The 17,117-nt window shown below is 39.9% G+C and overlaps 2 long non-coding RNA genes across 2 annotated transcripts; both read right to left on the bottom strand.

The window, feature by feature from the left end:
• Positions 1 to 985: 985 nt before the first annotated feature.
• LOC142380885 (uncharacterized) lies at positions 986 to 1,904 on the bottom strand. The gene is made up of 3 exons (XR_012769884.1): positions 1,664 to 1,904; positions 1,489 to 1,577; positions 986 to 1,410 (listed from the first exon to the last, which is right to left on the bottom strand). It is a non-coding gene; the product is annotated as an uncharacterized LOC142380885 (long non-coding RNA).
• Positions 1,905 to 2,626: 722 nt separating this feature from the next.
• Positions 2,627 to 3,966, bottom strand: LOC142380884 (uncharacterized). Its single transcript, XR_012769883.1, has 3 exons — positions 3,930 to 3,966; positions 3,327 to 3,378; positions 2,627 to 2,948 (listed from the first exon to the last, which is right to left on the bottom strand). It is a non-coding gene; the product is annotated as an uncharacterized LOC142380884 (long non-coding RNA).
• Between the last annotated feature and the right edge of the window lie 13,151 nt (positions 3,967 to 17,117).

Genomic DNA, 17,117 nt, shown 5'->3' with positions numbered 1-17,117 from the left:
AAGCAGAGACCCTGAATCCTAACTTCATGATATTGTTTCGTGTTTTTAATAAGTATAGACATGGTCTCTTTGCAGAAAACATGTGTTGTAGAAATACAAATGATCATAAAATTCAATGAAAAGTCATTAGTAAAAACACTGATGGATTTGAGATTGTTTTATAATAAGCAGCGGCTGTCATTGCTTTAAACTTGAAGATCTCTTGGGAATATAAAGACATGCTCAGAGTTTTATTGGTTGAAAAATCAGAAAACAAGCTTATTATTATTCAGACTATCTTTATTTATCTTAAAACATGTTCCAGGTTATCTTATCTGCTGATGACAGTAATAAAGTCACTCAGTGAGAAATAAAAACACATCAAAGTTGAACAGTGTTTAAAAATATGACTAAAGTAATTATTAAAAAGAATAAAACAACAAACAAGCACAGAAATCATGGCCCTTATCTAATGAAGCTCTGTTATAAATACATATCATATGATTAGTTGTTGGTAAAAGTGTCACTTTGGTTCAATCTGTCACTTAAATTAGAGCAAAAGAAAGAAAAAGAAACTTAAAAATCTATCAGTCCCGTCTCTCATTTTGTCCACGAGTTGCTGCTGTCGGTTTCTGAGCCTCCACGTGAGACATTACGGTTGCAGACGTGTTACTGTTTAGAAAATGTGAGTTGTGCACAGGTAAAATCATCATGTACTTCAGAGTTTTGTGTTCCAACTGAAGTAGAGCTGGAGCTGAATAAAAGCCACCTCTGCTGCAGAATCATTTCTCACAGAACAAAACAGCAATTAAACATTTTCACATGCATTTCAGAGCCAGATGTAAGCAGATGTTAGCAGGGTTTCTGACAAGATGGGGCTTAAATGTTCCTTACTTAATTTTCATACAGGCGTCTGCTAAATGATCAAATGTAAATGCATATTATATCGCCATGTTAATGACTACTTGAACTTGAAAGATGGAGGAAAAACTACTGATGTGCGTATGTTTCTAAATTCCTTCTTATGTTCAATGAGACTGAGCTAATAATTGAATAAGATGCTTAATAAAACTTGCTGCTGCCAAGGTAACCATGGCTTTTACCACATCACCTGGGACTAAAATCTAATGGCATTCAGTTTTAAGTTGTACCAGTGAAAATCCCTATCCACACAAATATAAATGCGTATGTGATTTGGTTATAAATCAAATACCACTCAAGTCAAACTACATAAAAGCTTAAGTACAGTTCACCACAGTGAAGAGAGACAATCAAAACGGCATTAAGAACAGTTGAGTACATGATTGTTCCCTGATTTAAATCACTGAGTTTTGTGAATTCCTCTCAGTCTTTTTTTTCAGTTTTTTTGGGTGGACTCTTCCATCGCAGTTTGAAGTCAGTCAATCCCTGACGTGTCAGCAAGTCGTTCATCTGAAGAGGAATTAAATAAGCAGTCACCGACATAACCATAATTTATACTGAAATAAAAACGGGGACAGAAAGTTTTACCTGCTGGAGGACCTGGCTGTAAACAGCTGGATCAGTCAGGTCAGCATCAGTCTCAGTCGTTATCTTGAAAGTGGAGGTCATCCTTGGAACTGAACATAAACACTGAGTCAGAAATAATGGGACACATTTTAACTGAAAAGAAAATGTATTTCTTCATAACGTTATGAATAATCACCTTGATGGCAGATGAATGGATTCTTGGAACTACAAGTCTCATCACGCCACTGATGCAAATTATTTTCTGCCACACAGTGTTGATTACCACCATAGTTCCTGTTGTCATTAGGGTACCAGTTGGTGAAGGAGCTTTTGCTCTTGTCGGACCAAGTCCATGGAACTCTGTACAGACCGATCCAAGGTGCATATCCAGATGGTCTTGTCCTGTTAGCCTCAGCGTTTTCTTCCTCATTTTCAATCATTGCTAAGTCTGTGTAGTGCTTCCTGCAGTACTCTTGAGCAGACTTCCATGTTACCACATTTGAGATGTACACATAGTTTTTCTTGTTTTGCTTTGTAACTGCAACAGAAAATAAACCAGTGGAAGTTCAATTATTCCTCTTGTGCTGCATTACAGTTTGTTTTTGCACAATGATGAAGATATTGATAACAACTGCTCAGCTGTTCCCAAGTGCTTAGATAGAAGCCAACAAGAACTATTTACTGGAAACCTGCCAGCTTGTGGTTCTCCTAAGGGTAGCTTGTTGAACCATGAATTATAATTCAGCATAAGGTTCGCATAAGGTCATGAAATAGCAGCTCCCTCTACGTTTAGATAATAATAATAATGATGATCTAAATATAAATAAGCCTAATAATAAGGCTTAATGACTGCTGGCACATACAAGGAGCATCATATGAATGTAAATGTTTCCTTATTTAAATAGAATCTATTATAGTTATAGTTAGTAAGACGTGCGTAAAGTTTTATGTACTTGGCACTCAGGGTCTTCCACAGTAAGAGGCATAAAGAGAAGCATTACTGCACCGGAGGAGACACCTTTTATTAAAAAAATCTTTTAAAAATCATTGGATTAAATCTATAAAACATGACTTACCATTGTAGCAAATAAAGCTTCTGGTTGGGGAACAATCCATATCAAACCATAGTCCTGCGGTGAACATCATTCCACACGTTTCCTTTGCCCCTTTGTAATCTGGTTGACCAGAAGCCCACATCTGGAAACCGGTTTTGCTCGTTTCCCCGGTGGTTGACCATCTCCAAGAGTTGGTGTCATTGCCCATGGAAGTTTTCCAGGACTTGGGGTCATCCCAGAGTCCGATCCACGCCCAGGAATAAGAGAAATCAGCTTTCAGCCTGCTTATATCATCCATGCTTTCGAAGGTGGCCAAGTCGGTGTATTTGTCTCTGCAGTACTGTTGAGCGTCGGTCCAATTCATTTGTAAGTTAACATAGTGGTAATGACGCGCGGGGTACTGTGAGCAGGAGCTGAGGTCAAGTCCTACATACAGATGGAGGATGTAGTTAGTGTTTATTGAATAATTTAAACAAATTAAACTAAATTATGGTGAAGTCCTTAAAACTCACAGCAATTATTCCTTTAAAGCTTAGATCAGAGTGCTCAAATATGAACACTCTTTTTTCTTTTTGTATTATGGGACAGAAAATGTTGGTATAAACAGAGGTGTATTATTGTAGTGTTTTGTTTAATTAATAAAGTCAGTTACTGTTTACTGGTAAAATACTGTTAGATTTTATCCTCTTTTTCTGTTTCAATAGAAGAAAACTGTCTTCTGTCATCGCCTGTCGATGTGGTATGATTGAAAAAGAGAAACACTCATTTATTTCATCGATAATGCTGAAACATTAATGCTCTTACCAAAGAACAGAGCAGTCATCATCATCATGAACCCATCCATTTTTTATGTTTACTGCAAACAAGAAGATAATGTGACACAAAACCAGCTGTAAAGCTTCTGCATGACTATTTATTTGCAAACATTTCCAAATAAATACTTGTTGACTCTTGGTTTATTCTGCCTGAGTGAGATCTCTACTAGTGTAAAACTTGAATCATCCAAAATGATGTACACTCAAATTTATCCAGCTTACAATCATTAAAACAAACAAAAATAACCAAGAAAAAACAGATTACAACAAAAGAAAGTTTGTGGTTCTTTACGAAGATGAGCCCAAAATAAATTTATCATTGTTAGTATATTGCCTGATTAGTTTCCTGTTGACTGATGGTCAAATTTATATGTAAACTAAGTAACTAACTTAGTCTGTACTTGTTCACAGCTATAAACCATCAAAGGTTTTGATTTTGTCATCGAGAAAAAAGATTTTTACCAAATGAAACTCAACTCAAAGTTGACTGTATGATTTAAAAACTAGCTCCATGTGAGTCTTTCAGTCACATTGTAAAGGTTTGATACTCTATTCATCTGATAAGTACATTGGAAATATTAAAGTTACTTACAAGTCTGAGTACAACGTCTGGAGGTTACGAAGTCCGGTATGAATTGAACTGGTATATATGTGAAGTCAGACGTTAGACTGTATAAAAAATTCTTGGTGTAATTTTCATATGCAAAGTTTTCCTTTGGGGAAATTATTTTTTGTGGGCTGTCCTTCCACTGCTTAGAGATCAATAGAGTCTCTGTAAAACTGACTATAGTGAGGAAAAGATGCCATTCAGGACCAATAGGAGACTTTATTTTTTTTAATTTAATTTCAATTCATCATTTTAGGTATTAAAAAAAATCTCTTTCTGAATTTCAGTTCAAACCTCTGACCATATGCCTTTATATTCATGAATACTTGAATTAATTAAGTTTGCCTGCATTTTAAGTCATGGTTTGACACATTACCACCTACTTGGTTATGATTTAGATATTAACAACAACATGACTAAGGTTTGCATTAAAACAGACACTGTAATAACGTATCGCATCAAATATAATTCTCCTGGATTATAACTGCTGAGTCACACCACAATGGCAAAAAAAACTAAATGTGTTGGACACATAAACCACTCATCCTACTGAAATAGATCACTGGGGTGGCAAGAAAAAAAAGTCATTTGTGAAGATCAGGCTTCACAGAGACACAACTCTGAGGGCATTCATGTATGTTGGTATAATTTATCTCTTACAAAGAATTATATTTAAAAAGCTTTAGTTTAAATCTCTGCTTCATTCTCTTTGACAAAACAATTTCAATATGAAAAACATATGAAAATAGACATACAGTAGGAGCACACTCCTCCTACCACTATTTTCATATGCAAAGATTGACCTCAAAAGCTCTCTTTCTCTTTAAGGGTAGTTTGTGCAGTAATAGCCTTCATTCAACAGTAGGTACACACAAAATGGCCCAGAGAGTGTGGGGAAGGCATGCAGCAAAGGGCCTCGGGCTTGGCTGGCTGTGTCGAGGAACTGCAGCCTCTGTACATAATGGTGCTTTGTTGCAGTGTTTGATAGCATTGCATTCTTTGTGGAAAAATCAGGCAGGTTGTCATAGAAAAAGTATTTTTGTACATGTTAAGACTCAGATGTCACATATTTTGACAAGGCTGTCAGTAATCAAGTCATAAATAAGCTTTTTTTAGAATTTATTCAAGTACAGTGTTTCATACTTAATTTCATGGACTGTAATTGAAAATCTTGGATCTCTACTGGTTGAAAACTGGCATAAGTTTTGTAACTTGTATCTGTCAGGGTGGGGTGGTGAAGTAGGACACGGATGCGGACTTTCAAAAGAAAACTGGATTTATTTCACAAAAATAACAAAGTTCAAACAAAAAGCGCGGCTGAGCCGGATTCAAAAACTTAACTGTGAAAAACAAACAAAAGACTTGGCACGGCATGGAATACAATAAATACTTAGCTTGAAGAAGGTGACGAATAACATGAGTAGCACGGGTAGCACAGGCAACACGGGTAGCACAGGCAACACGGGTAGCACAGGCAACACGGGTAGGTAGGTATGGCAAGAATCTCACAAAGAAACAGGGGAACCTGGAAACTAAATAGAGGGCTGGGAGTGATTGGAGACAGGGTGCAGCTGGTGACAATGAGTAACAGGTGCAGTGGACTTATGTTGTGGAGAAATTAGAGTCGAATCCCGCGTTGGTCAGCCGTCCATTGGGGAGTTTATTGAACAAACCGTCACAGCAAATGTGCATACAGAATGTACAAAATGTCCGACGAGCTCATTCTGGGACACCCTTTTTATACCGTTTTATCATAACAAGTGTACGTGGCCCTCTCTGGAGGCGCCTAGCTTTCGCAGTTTATCATAAACACGCTCATTCTAACTATCAACAATATTCATATGAACCAGTCAACAAGGCACAGGATGTAACTAGGCCAGAAGTCATGAGCATGTCATGACATCCTTCTCCCACATAGTCCCCCCTGAAATCACTTATCAGTGATTTAATAAAGAAATAATCTAAAATGAAAGAAAATCATCCCACATAGTTAATTAAGAATTAATTAACATAATCAACACTAAATTATTCTAATAATTCTACAATATCAATCAACGGAACCATTTTGAATACATGAAAAGGAATATATATATGTGTGTACTCGAATCACATTAAATGATTAAATTAAATTACACGATATTGATTTCAACAACACTACAAGTTTTACATTGCCATCACACTTGTCCACTGTTCGCAGTGCATAGGTGCGAAAAACCCACCGGCTGCTACTTTCGTAACTCATGTTCTTATCTTGGGAAAATTCACCTACGGCCCCCCCCACTGGCGACCGACCACTTTACCAAGGTCGCACTCCGAACAGTTGACTGACACAATTGGCAATGGACATATCAGTGATCAGTTTTGATTGATAATACACATAGACTGAATACACCACCTTCAAATCAGTTAATCACCGTTTTGTATCAAGTACAATACATAAAATTATGGATTATCACACAACAATAGTAATAAAATGCAATGTAATGCAGCTCCTCCAGTCCCGTCCCATCTCCTGTACTCTGGTGTTGTCTGCTCCTGGCCGAACATCCGTCCGGCTGGGTCTGGAACTGATAAGCTAACTCTGGGAGGAGAGGTCGCCAGTACGTCACTCCCAATCAAAGAGATCTTCAGCATCTCTTCTCCCTGTCAGACTATACTTGGTTCCACTCTCGAAGAAAGAAACTTGTGAACCGTCCGTTGGTAACCTTCATTCGTTGACCAGCTCTTCCATGCGTTGGTCCTCAGACCTGGTCTCGCATGGTCATCTGCCTCCTGATTCCTTCCACTGTTCGTTTGAACATCACTTGCAGCAAACACCTTCTCAGAATGGGTATAATGCAACACCCCAATAGGGAAACCATCCTCACTATCAACAATATTGCTATTCCCGCCTTAACTGTCATCGCTCCCCCTTCTCCCAAAATCCCAAACAGACCAGACCACCACCGTTCACCTCCACCAGCATCACACGTCAGCTCCTCTCTCCGTTCTCTGATCTTCTTCACGGCCGTTGTAAACGTTCTATCAGCTGCAGTGTTCCCGGGTATAAATGTACAACATTTTCCCCAACCATCTGGCACACACCATTTTCCCTTCTAATATACATTCTAAAACTTGTCTGTTCTACCAAGCCATCATACTCGTCTCATGTAGTTGTTCTCCAAAGCCTGCAAACCCTTCACTCGTGTAGTTAAGAATTCCCTGTTGGTTGTATTATTAGTCCATTCCCAGTCCAACCTCCCTGCGTGCTTTGAGCTCAAAAGGAATCCCTCTCGGCTGCCCTATTGCATCCAAGTAAACGTGCTTATCCCTGATGTAGCCATCACTAGATCTTTTAACTTTCCCTTTTTCCACAACCAAACCTCGCATCTCTTTTACCTTGTCATACACTAACACAACTGATGTGTTCCTCCTCACCAGTGCCCAAAAACCTATCTCCCTGTTGGGTAGCACATTTAACAAAACATCATCTCCACACATCCAGTAACTCTCAGCTACTGGGTGTGTCTGATCCCCAAAAAGATATAGAGTTAAAATGATCATTTCTATATTTTCACATTTTGATCCAAATAAATAAATCCCAATAAATCTTGTTTTCATTTAACAGTAGTACTACCTACGCGAGTTCCAAAAGCATTCAAACTCACCATCGTAATCTACTCTATAATCAGTGGGAGGCCCTTCCTGTGATGTACTCAGATTAAATTCAGCACAAGAAGACTCCAATTTGTGGCCCTCCCTTATTTCTAAAATAACTATGTAATTTATTTGGCCCGAACATCAATCTGCACTTAATACCACACATAGGAAACAATAACCATTCATCCTCTGCCGATGTGAACCTACCTTCTCTGCATTCCCGTTGCTGGACCACTGCACAGTCCCTGAAGGTGTGTGGCTCTGGAACAACAAGGCAATGCTCCTGGAGCGTCTGCACATACGAGACACTCCGTCGCTGTCAGTTCCCTCGTAGTGTACCATGCCCATCTATACCACATATCCTGTGCTGCCTTAACCCATTTTCCACAGTTGCACTGTTTTCCTGACTCCACCTGTGCATGTACACTCCGTCTGTTCTTGGATTAACATGATTATTCTGTCCTGTAGTGCTAATGGTATCAAATCCCCCTAGCCTTTCCCGAAAAATCTTTCTATTCTTACAACCATTGTGAACAACTACTTCTGACCCGATCTGACATGATCTTACCAGATTGCCCCTTTGTCGTGGCGTCCAGAGGCGGTGATTTGGTCGTCTCCTCCACCGGACCCATGATCCACCCCTCCTCAAATCGTTTATTCCATGAACTTAAATTCAAGCTTAGCAGATACCTCTTCTAAAACTAGCTCTAGTGTGTATTGCTGGCAAAGTTTGTGGCGTGGCATGGTCTGAGTGGGTGTGTATTGTTGCATCATACTCATCTGACCCAGGCTGGCTACTTCCCTGCGGGGTGGCTTCATCACGGGACCCTTCCAGTCTCTCCTGTCTGCGGGATCCCGTCCAACATCTCCAGGCTTCGTTCTCCTGAGCCCATGCTGTCGGCCAACACCCACACCTGGATGCTCACAGTGTCAGAAATCTTAACCTCTTCCTTTTGTTCATCCTTTCCCTCGGACTCGACTCCGACTGTGTCTTTAGTTCGAACCTTAGTGCAGTGATTCAAATGGTACCATGTGTTGCTACCTTCCACTTGAACTGCTGTTGATGTTGCTCGCACCATTGTGTACGGTCCTTTCCGTCTTGGCACAAGCCACTTCCTCCGGAACACTTCGATGTGCACCTGGTCGCCCGGCACCACTGGTCTCTCAACCAGCTGTTTGAGACTCAAGTCTCTGAACTCCTCCTGTAGATAGATTGTTCTGTGGATTGCAGTTAGTTGCCTCATGTAAGCTGTCCACTCTGTTTGCACCTGCTCAAGTGGGAACTGAGGTGCCGGCATGGGTCGACCCGTTAGCATTTTATGCGGTGTTAGTGCATGACTCTATGAGTCTGCATACGAAAGCTCATTAGTGCAAGCGGCAAAGCATCTAGTTAGTTTAGTTGAAGCACAGATTCAATTCAATTTCACTTTCCAGGTTCCTTTGATCCTCTCAACCATCCCCTGACTCTGTGGATGATAAACGGCCCCACAGCGCTGCTTGATTCGCAGCTGCTGCAGAATGCCTCTTGCACTTTTATAAACAAACACTTAACCATTATTTGAGCTAATCTCTGATGGAATGACAAACAGATGAATCAATTCTCTTACCAAAAAAAATTTACGACTATTTATCCAATATGTATGACCAATATCCTTGTGATGGCGCGACCTCTGGCTCCAGTAACACCATTGGTGCCAAAACAGCAAGCTGGCACTTTGATGCTACTTTCGCTGCTTCATCAGCCGCGATACCTTTACCAACCATTTTGTTACCTTTACGATTATTTGACACTGTATCACTGCCAATTTTCAATTTTCATGACTGCAATCCGCTCCTTCATTTGGACCTCCTGTCGCACTGGACTTCCGTCTGACCTCCTGAACCCTCTCTGCTTCCAAACTGCTTCAAACAAATAGCAAATATCATGAGCATATGCAGAAACTGTGTACACATTCGTAACCTTACCTTTCACCAGTCAACATGCTTACGTTAGTGCCTTCAGTTCAGCCAACTGTGCCGAACATGGCCGTTCACACTTCTCAGCTTTCACCGTCACAAAGTTTTCCACCTTCCTGTTTCACAACTGTAAAACCTCATGATCACCCAAATGATCTCACAACATGAACCATGCACAACATAAGTGACATCAGCCTGCACAAGTGAAGTTGCTTCTAAGTTAGGTCTCAGTCTAATGTATCTCACAGCTTCTGACACACGCTCATGTGGTTCTCCTTCAAACTCACGTGAAATGACATCCGCAGATCCCGATGTAGTACACTTCTGTATTCACATCTGGATGTGTCAAAAGATGCACAACCTGCAAACATCCTGCCCGAGTCACAACATACCTACTCTGATTTATTAGTTCTGAAATCTTATGGTTTTTATTGGAGACATATAAGAAAAATGGCTTCTCATAGACTAGTGTTGGCTGTTTTGGATAACTTTTGCTAATTTCGTTTCAAATTTTCAAAGGCTAACTTAGCCTCGGTTGTCCTCTCCAGTTGTGCTTTCAACCTTTGATCTTTGGATCTTTCATGATTCCTTCCAGAGGAAGCGCATTTTATTGCATAATCCTCCCAAAAGAAGATCATACTTGTTGTATTTTAATCTTACTTATTTATTCATTAGATATTTATTTATTTATTTTGGACATGGCGCTTTTCTTACTCCCTCCAAGTGGGATGGAGAGATATCAGTAATTCCCTATGGGCTAAATAGATACTCTAATTCAGACTATCAATGCTAAAATTTAAATTAGAAACTTTGTTCCGTTCAAATTTTAGAACTTTGTAATAGTGGCACATTTAAATTTTAAATTCAGAAACTTTGTTTTGTTGTGTCCTAGTAACAGTGACCTATCTAAATTCAAGTTTTAGAAACTTAGTAGTTGTGATACATTTAACTTAAAAACTTTGTTTTGTTTTGTAATGATGACACACCTGAGGGCGGTTTTTAAACCCTTTTGAGTATGTCCGATGTAAGTGTACTTCTTACCTCTATATGTCAATGTAAACCAATACTGGGATTCCTCTGCCAGAGGAACGCCTTGGACCTGCCGGGCCACTTGCTCCGCCCCCCAGGGACTGGCCACGGTCCTGCCGAACACTCGGGTTTCTCGGTGCTCTCGGACAGCTGTAAACAAAGTGTCCCCTCTCGCCACAGGCCCAACATGCCCCCGAGGACCTTCGTCCTCCAGGTGCACCTCTTCTTGACCTTTGACAGGGTCGACGATGGACTTGCCCCTGTGATGGCTGTTCAGCGGCCCCCGCTGTCATGGCCTCATCTCGTACTTCTTGCTTCGCTTGCAGTTCTTCTAACTGCAACCGTGCAAGTTCCCTTTGCATATCCTCCTCCTGCTCCTTCCGTTTCAGTTCTTTTCTGTATTTGTTTACTGCATGCACCACATGGTCTCGGAATTGTTCATGTGACATTGAATTCAACCCCACCACATCCTCCAGCCTCCCCTGAACTGGGGCAGGCAGAGTCTCTTTGATGGAAACTCTGAACAATGTCACCCAAGCTGGGCTCTTCTCGATTTCTCCCTCAGACTCTTGTCTCCATTTCTTCAATTGTTGTGCAATGTACACAGCCGGACTCTCTGTTCCTGACAGTGGCTCCCCCTTTAATGCTTCGAGGTCCACTCCCACAGGAAACTCAGCTCGTAACGCTCTCCAGAGTGCAGCTCGATATGCATTAAAGTCAGTTCCATCAGCTCGGTGGCTTAACATCCAGTCATTCTCACTGTGTCTCAAAATGCCCTCCATGGTAGAAGTTCCAAAACACAGTGCCCACACTGCCTTAATGTGTCCCACAGACAACAGTTTATGCACAGTCTCTTGTTCAAAAGCTCTTATCCATCTACTTGCACCTCTGTGAATGTCCGGCAATCGAGCAACCAGCCCCGCCAGGTCGAGCGTCTGCCACGGCACATACTGTCCCTGCGTCATTTCTATCAAACTCGGTGCTGACGCTGTTGGACTCTTATGTTCTTCAGAGGATGCCTTTTGAACTGGTGGTGCCAGTTCGGGTGATTTTTGATCTTGTGGGAGCTGTCCCCTTGCCTGATCTGAATTACAGATGGCGTCTGGCTCAGGAGCTCCATGACTGCTTGATGTAGCTATTTGTAGTTCTGGACGTTCATGAGATATTTTATGATCTTTTATTTCAGAATCTCCTTGTATGTTTGCTGCTCCCGGCAGTGTTGGAAATAGCTCTGCATTTTCAAAGAAATGTAGAACTTTTAATTCAAGCTCTCTTTTTTCCTGTCTCTTTTTGCTTTTGTCCTTTGGTTTGTAAGCTTTAATCCTTTGTTCCATAATCTTACAGGTAGTTACATTGAAAGTGCCACCTTTTGGCCAGGGTGAGACGTTATTTTTTGTTCGTTTTTCCCATTTTAGAGATATCTTTTTAATATCTTTGGAATGTTCAGGATGTTTGGCGCTGATGATTATTGTTGGTGTTACATCCATTGTTTCACCTAGTTAGTTCCCTTCTATTGTCTTTTGACTTTTTCTTTTTATTTACTTATCTATTTTCTAAATTTTCCTTATTTATTATTCGAATTCCCCCCTTTTTTTTTTTTTTTTTTTTGAAAGTCAATTTAAATTAACTTAATTATTTAACTCTAATCAATGCTAATTTAATGCTCGGCTAAATTTAGCTTAGATGCAGCTAATTATTGGATTGGATGTTGTCAATGCTAATGTTAAGGTTAGCCTACGTTAGCTTTGAAAGCTTATGCTCTAGGTTGTTTTTTTAAATTAAATCAATGTTAATTCAATGTTAGGCTAATTTAGCTTTTTGACTTCTAACCAATGCCAATTGATGTTAGCTTCCTAGCTGTTGCTAATAAATGCTAACCTATTGCTAATTAAGATTTAAACCAATATTTGCCTTATTGCTATTGCTAATCAATGCTAATTGTCTTTCTGATCAATGCTAATTATGGCTAACGAAATGCTAACACATGCTACTAATGCTAACCAATGCTACTTATTGCTAATCAATACTAGCTTCCTTGTTGACCAATGCTAATTGAATGCTAATTATGCTATTCAACGCTAGTGATTGCTAATCAATGCTAGTTATTGCTAATCAATACTATTGATTGCTAATCAACGCTAATCAATGCTAAACAATGCTAGTTATTGCTAATTAATACTAATTATTGCTAATCAATACTTGCTGTATTGCTAATGCTACCCAATGTTAATTTATTGCTAATCAAAAGCTCAGTTAATGCTTACTCTGTTTGAAGTGACTCAGGCTAAAGGCGTTGCCCCAACCTTTGCTCACATCCGGATGTTGCCGATCCAATCCACACACAATGTCCTCCACCAATCCAGATGATCCAATGTACGTCACAGTTACGTCAATTCTGACCAATGAAACAAAACTTTTTTTTTTTTTGACCAATGAAATCTGAACACACCTCTAAATCTATCTTCAATGAAACACATCTGAGACACGTAACTTCTAACCAATAAAATATGAACACACCTCTAAGCCTGCCTCCAATGCACCACGTGAATTTCTAACAAATCAAATATGAACACACCATTACATCTACTTCCTAGACTGTTATTAACTCCTCCCAAGCATAACAATTGAACCAGACATAACAATTGAACCACACCCCAACTCAAAATGGCGTTTGTCACACTTTTTGTTACAAGTTGAGAAAAAGGAGGAAATACAAACTTTCAGCTGGACAGAGAAGAAATACAATTTAACACAGAAATAACAGTTGCACTATTCTTCACCTCGAAATGGCATTTGTTAAGAAAGAGAAAGAAATACAATTTAACACGCTGTGGACAGGGAAACTACAAATCAAAAGATACAGAAACAATGCATAAGCGAAAAACTTTCTTTATCAGGAATGTCACATTCAACTTGACTAGAGACAGAAACTCTCCTCTAGAATTGCGAAACCCTCATTACTCGACTGATAACAACTCTGCAATTAGCACATTACCTAAAGAAAACTAATAATTATTACAGTTCAACCATAAAGTGCCCCTGGAAGACACAAGGAAAGAAAATGTGATCACACACGAACATTTGAAGCAGCAGGAAACTCTCAAGGACAGAGCCCGCGCCTTCCCACCGGCCTCGTGAACGCGCAGCACCCTCTGTCCCCCTGAAAGCCAAACACCTTCACTCGCCTGTTGAGAATAGAACTTTAGAAACTTAACACCAATCACAGCAGTATTCAATAATAACAAGATGCACGCAACGAAAATACAGAATCTTAAAGAAATAAACACTCAGCGTTTAAAACTCACAGCACATTACTGCAACAACTCCTTATCTCCCCAAGTTATTAATGTGGCAACTATAACAATTAAGCAAATTATAACAATGAGGCAAATTATAACAATGAAGCAAATCTGAGTTTAACTTAAAATGCTACGAATACTCAAAAGTCAAGGGATGATATGAGTCAGAACCTTTTTTCTTTTCTTCTCTTTCTTGATTCACACAAACCAGCAGGACTCCACACACATTGACACACAAACAGAGACCGGTCCCACGCACTCACACCAAGTCGGTCGATCACCAAGTCGATCGATCAAAGTTTTGTCAGTCACCATTCAAAACATTTTTAAATTATCAATTTCTTTCATTTAGACTTTTAATTTTTCAGGAGATGTGTGTGTCGGCAATATATGGAATACAAAATGTGTTTTCCCTACAAGCCTTGTGATATGGTTTCTTGACCAAAGCAACAGATGCTGACGTGTACTTTACCAGCTTCGCTGTGACCTCTCAATAATAATCTCCTGTGGCCAATTTCATAAACGAATTTGAATTTTCTTCTCAAAATGTCTTTATACTGAGGTCTCGGATAACTCCAAAGAGTTCTAGGCAGATATATAAAATGATATAAACATATATACTTAAAATGTGCTCCTCATAGAACTGGATTTTTTCATTTCAGAGTTTTTTTTGAAAGCCTGATTGATTCAATCGTTGAACTTTAATGTTCGCCAGTCAATCAATTATCAGTATTCGTTTTACTCCTTGACTAGTGAAAATAATTTTCACGTATGTTTAATGAGTCTAGTGTGCCCCGTACTCCCGTCAGTGTTCCTCCCCCCCATGCATTGAAGGATGGCTGATAGAATGCAAGAGGTACCATTGATGGTCGCTCAACGACCTACCCGCTTCTTTACAGCTATTAATTAATCCAGTTTGAATTCATCCGATTCACAATTGGCCGGAGCGCAGCGACTATAGTCCTTCTTAATTACCAACAAAAAGAAAATACAATACAACCACACAAGCCAGACCAACTGACCACAGCTGTCTGCTTTACAACTCACATAAGCTGCTGTTTACCCAATTTTTATCCCAATTCACACATATGGCACCTCTTGGCCCAAAATTTCCCAAACAATTTCAGCAGCCCCCCTGCGCAGAAGTAAACAATGGAAGGGCTTACCGTGTGCAGGATCCGTCTCTCTCCTGTGTTCTTTTAAATTTGGGGAAGCCGGAAGAAGCCGTCAGCTGTGCTCCACTAACAGAGATCAACTGCGTAATGGTAGGAACAAAATCCCACCTGCCGGCTTGTTACAGCTGATGTCGGTTGTCGGGGCACAGAGGACACGCTCCGCCGGGATCCAGATGCAAAATCTCACAAATTCGGGGTCACCATTATGTTGTGGAGAAATTAGAGTCGAATCCCGCGTTGGTCAGCCGTCCATTGGGGAGTTTATTGAACAAACCGTCACAGCAAATGTGCATACAGAATGTACAAAATGTCCGACGAGCTCATTCTGGGACACCCTTTTTATACCGTTTTATCATAACAAGTGTACGTGGCCCTCTCTGGAGGCGCCTAGCTTTCGCAGTTTATCATAAACACGCTCATTCTAACTATCAACAATATTCATATGAACCAGTCAACAAGGCCCAGGATGTAACTAGGCCAGAAGTCATGAGCATGTCATGACATCCTTCTCCCACACTAACTAATTATGGGAGTGAGGTAGAAAAACAATGACAAGACTAAAAACTCAAAACCAAGACCTGAAACCTAAAACATGAAACAAAACTAAAAACATGGCAGAGTCCCGTGGGCGTGACAGTATCACTATATGTGAATCTGTAATAACAAGTAGAAGTTACAAAATTTAATTCACAAGTCTGAAGATACGAGTCAATTCTGCAGGGACAAAACTTGTGTCACACTTTTTTACCTCACCTTGCTGAGTAACCAAAGGCGATGCTTCATTTAACTCACCAATCAGATCACCAACACAGAAAGTAGACATATGTTTTATTAGATTGTTAAATATATGTTTATATAAAAAAAGCTGAGAGAGCAGGACTCGTCAGGCAGTAATCCAAGAAAAGGATATTTTGATGCAGTACAATTATTATATTATATCTAACCATGTATTTCTAATGGAAAAGGTTAACCAAGTAGTTTGTAATGTGTAAAACAACAAAACAGGACGGTAATTGAACATGGCTCTCCTGCTGGACATTGTGTCGGTAGCTCCGGTAGTTCAGTCTGTCCGACCTCTAAATCTGGACCTTGTTAACTGTTAAATGTGATGCATCAGCGGTTTCGTGACTATTATACAAAAGGATATGACACTGCATTCCTCTGTGAAGTTATTGTGTCCCATAGCAGATAAAAACAGTGAAAATTGTGTCTAAACACAAACAAATAGCTTTGAGACTGGGTTGAACACACAGCACAGAGCAAAAAGTCTTGTGGTATAATTGTAACCGGTATGAAACCTCTGCATTGTGTTAAGGCTTGTACGTATGGAGACCACACCACTGCTCTTTCGAAGGTCTTTATTTTCCTCAACCTTTCCTCACCGAACATCAGGGGATATTCCTAGAAGATGGCTTGAGTAGCCCCTGACTGCAGACCGCAGATCGGGGCGGAGATCAACGTTGAGGGGGCGGAACGTTGAGGGGGCGGAGCTCAATGACTCCTTTGCGGGTGCCATCTGGTGGCGGTGCTCAACGTTGATGCTCAACATAGAACAACACATTGAACCGAAGAAGTAGATTCGTTTTTTAATGTGCTATTTTACAATATTTGTGACAGACAAGGAAGAAAGTAACATTTTTTTCATTTTAAAATATGCTATGCTCTCTGTGACGATACACTATGTTCTTAGTTATTAGCTTAGTTATTATCTTACACCACGGAGACGGCTGAGAAACTCAGCGCTAACTTTCAACAGCAAGTGGTAACTTCCGGTTTTCAAAAATAAACGAGAACTGTCAATTTTTTATTTTAAAAAAGAGAGATCTGTCTCATAAAATAATTTATAGTACTATGCCCCTACACTCGTTTTTTTTTTAAATAAATAACACCGAAGCTTCGAAGCATGCTTCAAACTCGCTTGAGAAATTGTCTAAAAAAAAAAAGAAACCGTTTGAGCCCTTCTACTGTGCAAAAACTACTTTTCTTGAATAAAAACACGTGAAGTAACACAAGCACCCTCTTTATTACACCAAGCACACTCCCAAAGAAAATATGAATGAAAAACCAAAATTTTT

The sequence above is a fragment of the Odontesthes bonariensis genome, chromosome 5 (genome assembly GCF_027942865.1).
Source record: "Odontesthes bonariensis isolate fOdoBon6 chromosome 5, fOdoBon6.hap1, whole genome shotgun sequence".
Lineage (NCBI taxonomy): Eukaryota > Metazoa > Chordata > Actinopteri > Atheriniformes > Atherinopsidae > Odontesthes > Odontesthes bonariensis.
This window is presented reverse-complemented; position numbering and strand designations above follow the sequence as displayed.